Below are 9,464 nucleotides of genomic sequence, written 5' to 3'. Positions count from 1 at the left end.
TCTTGGGAGTGCTTCTCAGGCAGGAAGGGCCCTTGTGAGAGGAGCGCGGGCCAGAACGTTTTGGGTACGGTGTGGCAATGCCTACGTCCCACGAAAGCATACGTCTATTGATACTTGCATGGAGGAGGAGGATCTGAATGGCACTGCGGAAAGTCCATTGGAACCTTATGAAGGGGACGAAAATCAAGAGAGGGAGAGAGAGGAGTCGACTTCAGTTAAAAATAAGCTTGATATGGATGTGGAGCATGACAAGGAGCATGGTGCCAACATCGCCCCCACTCCCGCGCGCAAGCTTATGTTCCTCCACGGGAGCGAAAGAAGATAAGCAAATGGTCATCCTCTGCCCTGAAAAGGCAAAACAAAATGATGAGTTAGCAAAAAATAAGAAAATAACTCGGCAACATCGGGGGTTCCCTCGCGAAGGACCACCGTGCCTAATGTCTATCCTATGTTGGAACTGTCACCGCGATTGTAAATCGTCTCGCATGCATACTAGGATTAGGAGATCATGCATATGCATGAAATCACATAGAGGCGTGGGTTTTGAATTTTTTTGGATTTTTCTAGAAACGTTGTTCGTATATCTCCTTCTCTCCCTGACTTAATCAAAGAAGACAAGTTGGCGCTGACGATGTGACGGCAGCCGCGACAGGCTCATTAATGTATTTTCATCCACTATTATTGTGTTAAAAATTATTTTGCCCTCGTACCAAGCACGGGCAAATACATAGTTAGAAAGAAAAACTATATTTTTAATTATCTGCAGGTCTAATTAACTGTCTGCCTGATTAATTAACTAGCAAAAGGGTCTATGTGTTGCAACGGGAGAAAAACAATTCATAATTTCCAATGGCCACGAACACATTTTGCTGCATCACCGAGACACACTATCGCTCTCAATTTCATGAAATCATGAACAATTTTTGAAATCATGAACATTTTTATAAACTTGTGCACATATGTGAAATTGTGAACATTTTTCAAATCCATGAACACTTTAACAAATTTTCTAACATTTTTCTCAAACCAATAAATTTTTTTGAACCCGTGGACATTTTATACTATTGCAAACATTTTTTCAAAACTGTAAACAATTTTCTTGAATCAGCGAACATTTCTAGAATCGAGGAACATTTTTTTTGGAAATTGGTGTAACAAATTTTGAAATTTACGAGCATTTTTTTATCTAACGAACATTTTTTGAAATGCATGATCATTTTTGAATTAACGAACATTTTATTAATGAATTTGTAAGTCACAAACAGTTTTTAAATTTTTAGGATATTTTTCCATTCATGACCATTTTCTGAATTGCTAAAATTTTGTTCAATTCCATTAACATTTTTAATACCTGAACTTTTAAATAAATCATGAACACCCCACGAACATTTTTTGAATAAGAAAATATTCTTTTACAAAATCGCGAACAATTTTTTAGTCCACAAACATTTTATGATTTATTAATACATTTTATTTCAAAAATCTCATTTTCCTAGAATTTTGAAACTTTCTTGAAGTCTCAAATTATTTAAAGTAGAAAAGCAAAAAAAAAACAATTTGAAAAACAGCATATCCAGGCATGGGCTGGCCCGAACAGGCCCTTTGTGTCTTTTCCAAACGTGCAGAGCGAAGTATAGGAGGTCCCAACTACATGGCCAGCTCAGGCAAGGATTCTCTTGTGTGAAACATTTTGTATAAATTATAGATGGCATTGGTGGGTGATATTTTGCAACTATACGGTGACGCTAAACTAAACGAGAGCGCAAAACCCTTATCGTGCGCGCCGGTCGGTGAATGCCAGTGTACGCTAATCGCTCGCTCCGCGCCACTCGGTCTCACCTATAGATAACCACTGTAAAAGGCTGGCCTATATATGGTAATGCGATTAAAATCCGTTACTAGCTGCCCAGGCCGCACCTCCCCCTCGTGATGTTGGAGCACTACCCTGCCAATGAAGGTAAAAGAGTGGTCCCATCACTAGTTCCGGTAAAGTTTTGGCAACATATAGTAATGTAATGAAAATTGTTACTAACCACTACTCATCACTCCTGCGTCCTCCCTCTTGTAACATTTTGGGCATATCATAATAAACCAACAATTAGATGGTAATGCCTGTTAATAAAAAGTTTGAATGCTACTGTAGTTTAGTGGGACAATGGTAATCTTGTTACGACGGGGGAACAAGATTACTATTGTTCATATGTAGGTAGTAAATGCATTACTATCGACCTCTTGTGAATAGCCAAATGCATGGTAACCGAGTCACGACCCGTGACGTGCCAATGCGTGGTAATTGCATTATTATATGCTAGATAGGTACTCCCTTCGTTTCAAAATAGATGACTCAACTTTATACTAAAGTTAGTACAAAGTTGAGTCATCTATTTTGGAACGGAGGGAGTAAGTAGTAATTGCATTACTATCAACCTCTTGTGAACAATCAATGCACGGTAATTGAGTTAGGACACGTGACGTGCCGATTGTAATTAGCTTTCAGGAGATAGGTAGTAATTGCATAAGGCTAGTTATAGTGGGAGTAACATAAGTAGTAACATAGATGCCACATAAGCAAAAAAGACGACGTGTCATGTAATTAAAGAGGAGAGAGGCAAATTGAGTAACATAATATGTTACCATCACATAGCGGTTTCCAATACAAAATGAGTTTACAAAGCAATAAATGAAGATATGCATGTTACTACACCTATAACACTTCCCACTATGAAGGTGGTAACATGGACTAGTAACATATGTATGTTACTAGTCTAAGTTACTCCCCATTATGACTAGCCTAACTATATTCCTATTTGTGGTTACTATCAATTTATCGAGCGGGGCGGGGGCTGGTTGGGTCAGTCTAATTAGGATTAGGGTTTGTTAGGCGCGCGTTCCACGATGCTTTGGCCGGAGCGTACTATAGTTATAATGCTATTTTCTTGTCGACTGGTGGTTTGCAAAAGGCACGTACGATCGCTGTCGCCTACTCCCACCGAACGGTCGCTATTGCTGCTGTTTTTTTTCGATTTTCCTTTCCCGATCGAAAGGATGATGTCCGTTGTTTTTTTTCTCACTTATACTGAACGTCACCGAACGTCGCTGTCGTTGCGGTTTTTTTTAGTTTTTCTTCCCGGTCCAAAGGATGATGCTCGCTGTTTTTTTTCTCACGTAATAATCGTTAGTTTCAGCGAGTAAAAAATGATGTGGACAATAGGATTCGAACCCCAGGTCGGTTAATGGTTGTATGATGCCAATAACCAACCTGCCTAATACTAGTTGTTGTGTTATGAATGGTACCCATGTGACCTTTTTAGACACCATGGCAAGAAATTGAAAACGGTTTTTTTTGTTGTTTGTTGGCCTTCTCTTGTATTTCATCCGCTCTAAGATAAATGACTCGATTTTGTACTAACTTTATACAAAGGGAGCACATCATTTCCTACTATATTATAAGTTGTGTAATATCACAAATGTGATATTTTTATGTACCCTGCTCCTGATAACTTTGCCGCGGGGGGGGGGGGGGGGGTGTGATCAAATATTCCCTGGTAACTTTTTTGTTAATAGCATGGTAACTCACACATCACAGACCCAATAATTTATGCACCCTAGTCCTGGTACGTTTCGCGAGGGATGGGTGATGAAATATACCCCTCGTAAATTTTATGTGCATAGCACGGTAACTCACACATCGTAGGCCTAATAACTAATGTACCCCGGTCTTGGTAAATTTGGTGACCGGGTGGGAGGCGGGTGGTTGATGAAAAATAACCTTGATAACTTTTTGTATGAATAACATGATAACTCACACATCGCATACCCGATAACTTATGTGCCCCAGTCCTGATAACTTTGGCGACCTGGTGGGAGGAGGGTGGTTGATGAAATATACCCTTTGGTAACTTTTCGTATGAATACCTGATAACTTATGTGCCCCAGTCCTGATAACTTTGGCAACGGTGGTGAGAGGTGGGGGAGGGTTGTTGATGAAATATACCTCCGGTAACTTTTTTATCAATAACATGATAACTCACACATCATAGACCTGATAGCTTAGGTATAAACAACACGGTAACTTTAGACCCGAATAAAAAGTTATTGAAACATGTCCCGATTATTTTCTGTGCAAATAGCGAGGTAATGTATGCATCCAGAGCTGATAACTTAGGTATAAATACCACGGTAAATTTAACCCAGAGGAAAGAAGTCGTTCAAAATACATCTTCGGTCACTTCTGCATAAATAACATGTTAGTATACATATAACATAAATGATAATTTTACGGTAAATTTTGACCAAAAAAGTGATCAAAACATGTCAACATGAGATCAAGTTTCGAAGTTCTCATCGCGATGGATTTTTTATGTGAAAACGATTTTTGAATCAAAAACGACAGTTTGAGCTATAAAACATTTTACAATTTAAAAAAAACAAGAATTTACAATGCTATTATGTTTCTGTGCTCTACTGCATTTGCATGTGAAGAGAATGTTGGAGGAGCCATTTTTATGCCCCGGGTAATTTCTATGTAAACAGGATGGTAACTGGCGTACCACGTAGGTGATAACTTATTTAGTCTAAGTCTGGTAACTTTTGACCCCAAAAAAATGTCATCAAAACATACGAACATGTGATCTAGTTTTGAAGGTCTCGTTGCAACGAATCTTTTATGTGAAAATGGTTTTTCAATCGGACCAATGATTTGAGCTACAAAATATTTTGAAGTTTTATCTTGAATGGAATCTTTGCCGACATCATCTTCTTACTTATCTACATGCATGCATTGTTAATGAATGCTGCTACACACACGACATATGTTGGACGACTTGTAGACGACAATGCATATCAAGCCATCCATGCGTCAGGTAAAAGTTGATAGAGCCGTTCAATCTTGCATCGTGCATAGTTCGGCTGGCGCTCGTCGTCCGCCCAATGGTTTCGTTGTTAATTGGGTTTAATAGGACGTGCACTCCATGCAAATCAAAGATATGTGCATGCGAGATTGCAGCGCAACGCTCCATGCGAAATTGCATCAAGATGTGGGGATGTAGGCAATCGTCCACACCTGTCGCTAAAATCTTGCCATCTGGGATGACCATCTTGGTAAAGTTGGAAGACCATCTTTTTATGTCCGGTATTTCCTAGGAAAATAGCTTGGTAAATGTGTGTCACAGTCGTGATAACTTACGTAGCACATGCGTGGTAACTTTTGACCTAGAAAAAAATTTCGTCGGAACATATCAACATGGGATCTAGTTTCGAAGGTTTTGTCGCGACGAATCTTTTATGTGAAATCATTTTTTCAATCGGAGGGACGGTTTAACCTATAAAACTTTTTAAAGTTTAAAATTTGATGGAATCTTCAATGACATAAGCAGTTTTGTCCTATATGCATGCATGCAACTATTAGGGAAAAGATTAGACTGGATGTGTTTGATTTTTATTAAAAAAGAAATCAACACACGGCAACACCAGCCCAAGAGACAATACCTTCGTGCTATGGTCCGGACTTCTGGACATTAGCACACTATATATATAGGTAAAATTGATGGGGCACCTAGGTGCCTGGACACCTTGATCGTTTTGGAAACCGTGACATATTTAATTTGTTTCCTAACTATTCTTCATGCAAGACTTTCCATGCTTACGATTTATTTTTTGGCTCTAACTATTAGGCATGCAAGACTTGCCATATAAGAAAACGTATTAATGTTGATTTTCCTTGAATTATTGCAGGTATATAATACGCGTATTTTTGTTTCTAACTATCTAATATGGGTATCTAATACCTATCAATGAAATTATAGACATACGCATGTACGTATATATTCAATAATTTATTTTTGAACTATTACATTTTTTGTTTTCTAATTCTCTAAAATGGGTATCATATATTTACTAACAAAAGAATGTATGTATGCGGGTATGTATATACACAATATTTTTTGGACTAATTGCATTTATTTTTGTTTCCGAACTATCTACAGTTATAAAATACCTATTGACGAAAATATTGTAATACCTGGTCGATGTATATAACCATGACGTATATAACCACCTATATGAAAAAGGGTAGGAAATGATTGTACATAATCAATGTATATACCCAGCTATGTGAAAAAATGTAGGAAAATATTATATATCCAATAATATACTTCAAGTGGAAATACCCAAGGTGTCTGCATACTTGTATACTCGGCTGTGCGAAAATGCTTGGAAATATTTTACATAACCAATTGGCGTATGTATCTAAAGTAAAATATGACTATGTATAAATTATAAAAATATATCTAAGATATTTTGGGTTATGTATATATATACCTAGATATTTATCCGAGGTATTAGATACTCGGTGAGAAAAAAAAAGGAGAGCACACAAAAAAATACGACCTCCATGATACGCAAAAAATACCTGGCTATGTGACGTATGAGACATGCATGGGCTTAATTTGGGTGGGTATTAAGTGTTCATATCAAGCAATAATTAGCAACAATTCTTTCCTACTACTAATTATCAATTAATGCTAAATACTAATTACACGTGCACACATCTTAGTGTCATCCAACGGTTTCTAGGCAAGGTGCTGGGCACCTAGATGTCCCATATGGGCGTCCTATATATATATATATATATATATATATATATATATATATATATATATATATATATATATATATAAGTATTAAAGACTTGGTTTCCAAATCAATTTGGCGTGGAAAAAAAATCTTTATTCAAAGTAAACTAATTAATTATATGAGTAAGCAATTATTGGCTAATTAATTGTATTAATGACTTTATTTTCAAACTGATTCGGTGCTTGGCTTCTAAATTATTTTCGCTTTAATAGCTGCGTGAGAAAGACGTCTATACACGCATCCTCTTTAATAGTAGAGATTAATTGTGATAGAAAAACCCACCTCCCTACCTAGCAAATTTATTCAAATTTCCACCGCTGACCGGGTGGCCCACCCTGCCAGCCTCGCACGCGGCCGTTACAGTTTGTCTCACCAGTCTTATAGCTAGCCACCCTCCCCTCTCTAGTCCTCAACCCATCCCAAATCTTCTTTGGTTCCTTCACGCGAGAATTCCAGCCTACCACCGCCTGTGGCAGCGGCCGCTAGGGCCAGGGCCTGATGGCTAGGTTGTGCGCTGGACCCTGCGGCGCGGCGGAGCATGGTGACCGGGAGCCGGCAGGAAGAGGCACCGGGCGTTTCTCCTCGGCCGCCGCATAGGCCGCTATCGATGCCTCCCCGTTATTTGCCTTTGATCTTCCGTTTCTCGTTCTGGATCTTGATGATTTTGTGTTTTTTGTTGGATGAATCTAGTCATTGGGTGCTGTTGCTCGCAAGCTGCTGCCATGGAAGATCCCGGAGGAAGATTGACGCCAGCGGATGCCGATCTTGTACAGAGCGATCGAGGATCCCGCCCCACAGGTTTGCAGATCTTAACCTGTGATTCTAGTACACGTTCTAGATCAGAACTAGTGATCTTCAGCAGCTGGTAACGGAAAAACTTGCACGGTTATTAAGTTTCCATGCCATGTCGAGTTTTACTTCGAATCTCCGCCACAAGAGATAAACATGGCCTGAATAATGATTAATGAATACTGACATATTCCAGTACATGGAGTGCTTCTGTAAGGAAACAACGATCCTTGGCATCTTCACAAGAGTATGGAAATTAAGAACAGCGTTGTAAGGCTGCCTGTTATCAAGTGAGAGGTTGTGGATTCGATTCTAATCATAGGGGATTTAAGTTCAGGAATCAGGAATTCTTCTTTCCACTTCAGTTGAAACTTCAACGTTGCTTAGCAACTCTAGCTAGCAGAGTGGTCAGATAACATATGGTTGCATTTTTTTAGAAGTATACAGATGCAAATCATGCTACACTATTATTGCTTGCCTATTGATTCACTGCCGTTACAGTTATAATTTATTCACTATTATTAAATTTATTACCTACAGTACTTACCAAATTTACTCAAATTTCCAGCGCTGACCTGACGGCCTACCCTGCACCTGCCAGTAGCCTCACTCACGTGGGCGTTACAGTTCGTCTCGCCCGTCTATACCCAGGAGGCCAGGACGCCAAATTTCCAAATTTCCAGAATTGGCGGCGGTGAGGGACTGGTGGCTGGACTGCGCGCTCGGCGCCGTGGAGCATGGTGGCCGGAGCAGCAGATGCGGGTTCCGCAGTGGTGATGGTTCGTTTAACTTTGATGTTTTTCTTTTTCCCTTTGTCTTTGTGGACCGTGATGATTTCTGTTACTGGCAGGCTGCAGCCATGGGACGTTAGGGTGATCTCGGTGGGAGATTGAGGCCAGCGCGGATGCTGATCTTCTCTGGAGTCCCATGAGATTTGCCTTAAACTGTTGGATCTAGACATCTAGTGCACATTCTATGGTCAGAGCTGCCGCCTTTTAGCAGGTGGAACTGAAACTTGTACCCAAGTTTCCATGTCCATGACAGCACCGTAGAAAAACTTTTCTTTTTGTTAGAAGATAGGAGGAATCTTGAGTCTAACTTGAAGCTTGGCCACAAGAGCTAACATAGTCTGAATAATTAATATAGTACTCCCTCCGTCCCACAATATAAGAATGTTTTCGACACTACTAGTGTCGAAAACATTCTTATATTGTGGGACGGAGGGAGTACATGGAATTGATTCTGCAAGATTCTTGGTAGGTGGCATAGAAACTAGCAAGACCGAAGGCAGTTGCCATCAGCAGAAAGACAAGCGTTGTCATTTTCTCTTACATAGACACTCAATGAAAGCTTAATCTTAGTTATCAGCATACGGGCAGTGTTGATTGATCATGTGGGCCTAGCTTGCCATGTCTATTTCCACGCTTCTGCATTGGTCCATTGCATAAGGTGATATGAATGGCCATATGTTCGTATGTGTGGGGGCAAATGCTGATAGGACTGAAAATTTTAACATCTCTCTACGGCTCCACGAGAATTCCATGGGACCTCCCCTTGCCTCTGACCGCTCCCATAGCCTACTTTGTTAGCGCGTAATCATTGTCTCCTGCGCTACTCCAAGAGCTACGATGTGACTCGTATTGAGACTTGTCAAGGATGGATCATAACGATCTTTTGATCCGTCAACAGTTATTGGAGCTTTGATCTGGCACCAAATTGTGTCAGGTGGTGTATGAGCAGCAGGTCTGAATGGCTTCACATGACACATTAGGATCAACCTAGGTTTGGGCCCTCTTAAGAGAGGTAGAACACTAATCCTACTACTAAGAGCTTGTATTGCTCGTATGCAGCTTGAGATCTGAGTGATCACAATCTAGGGTTCTTGGTTACAAAGGGCAGCCGCGATGGTGGCGGAGAGGTGCGAGATAAAGGGTTAGGTGGCGGAGAGGTCAGATGAATTTTTAGAAAGAGTGGAGATTGATCAATCCTCGATCGAGAGCCCCTAGCTTGCCATACATGGCTCTAGTCAGTTTACAAATGGG

The 9,464-nt window shown here is 40.0% G+C and overlaps 1 long non-coding RNA gene across 1 annotated transcript; it reads left to right on the top strand.

The window, feature by feature from the left end:
* The first annotated feature begins 7,057 nt into the window (after positions 1 to 7,057).
* LOC123115652 (uncharacterized) lies at positions 7,058 to 8,789 on the top strand. The gene is made up of 3 exons (XR_006456687.1): positions 7,058 to 7,431; positions 7,991 to 8,201; positions 8,273 to 8,789. It is a non-coding gene; the product is annotated as an uncharacterized lncRNA (long non-coding RNA).
* Positions 8,790 to 9,464: the final 675 nt, after the last annotated feature.

Source organism: Triticum aestivum, chromosome 5B (genome assembly GCF_018294505.1).
Source record: "Triticum aestivum cultivar Chinese Spring chromosome 5B, IWGSC CS RefSeq v2.1, whole genome shotgun sequence".
Taxonomy (NCBI): Eukaryota; Viridiplantae; Streptophyta; class Magnoliopsida; order Poales; family Poaceae; genus Triticum; species Triticum aestivum.
Note: the sequence above shows the minus strand (reverse complement) of the source record. Positions and strands in the feature narration are given on the sequence as shown.